Source organism: Haliaeetus leucocephalus, unplaced genomic scaffold, assembly GCF_000737465.1.
Source record: "Haliaeetus leucocephalus isolate CR32 unplaced genomic scaffold, Haliaeetus_leucocephalus-4.0 Scaffold229, whole genome shotgun sequence".
Taxonomy (NCBI): Eukaryota; Metazoa; Chordata; class Aves; order Accipitriformes; family Accipitridae; genus Haliaeetus; species Haliaeetus leucocephalus.
In genome coordinates this window covers 367353-367649 of record NW_010972665.1, presented here as the reverse complement: position 1 = coordinate 367649, position 297 = coordinate 367353, and the positions used below count along the sequence as shown (strand labels likewise).

The window sequence follows — 297 nt, the reverse complement described above, 5'->3', positions numbered from 1 at the left end:
TCGGGCCGCGGCGGCTGGGGTGCCGCATGGCGCCGGGCCGCCTGGGGCTGGGGGAGCCCCTTCTCCTTTCCAGGGCTCGCTCCCGCTCTCTTTTTTTTTTTTTCCTCCCTCCTTCCCCCCCCCTTTTTTTGTGTGTGTGTCAGAAGCGAGAGGCGCTGGGCTGTTCGCTGCCTCCCCCTTCCCCCGCCTTACAGGCGCCCACTCGTTTCAGGCCCGGGGATCGAGAAACAAAACGAAAACCCTCGCCCCGATGCGGCCGGCCGGAGGCGAAGCCCGCCGACCGCGGGGCCGGGCCGG

At 69.0% G+C, this 297-nt stretch overlaps 1 protein-coding gene across 1 annotated transcript in view; it reads right to left on the bottom strand.

The window, feature by feature from the left end:
• PAX2 (paired box 2) overlaps nucleotides 1–297 on the bottom strand; it is an 84485-nt gene that overhangs the window by 79259 nt on the left and 4929 nt on the right. The window lies entirely within an intron of this gene.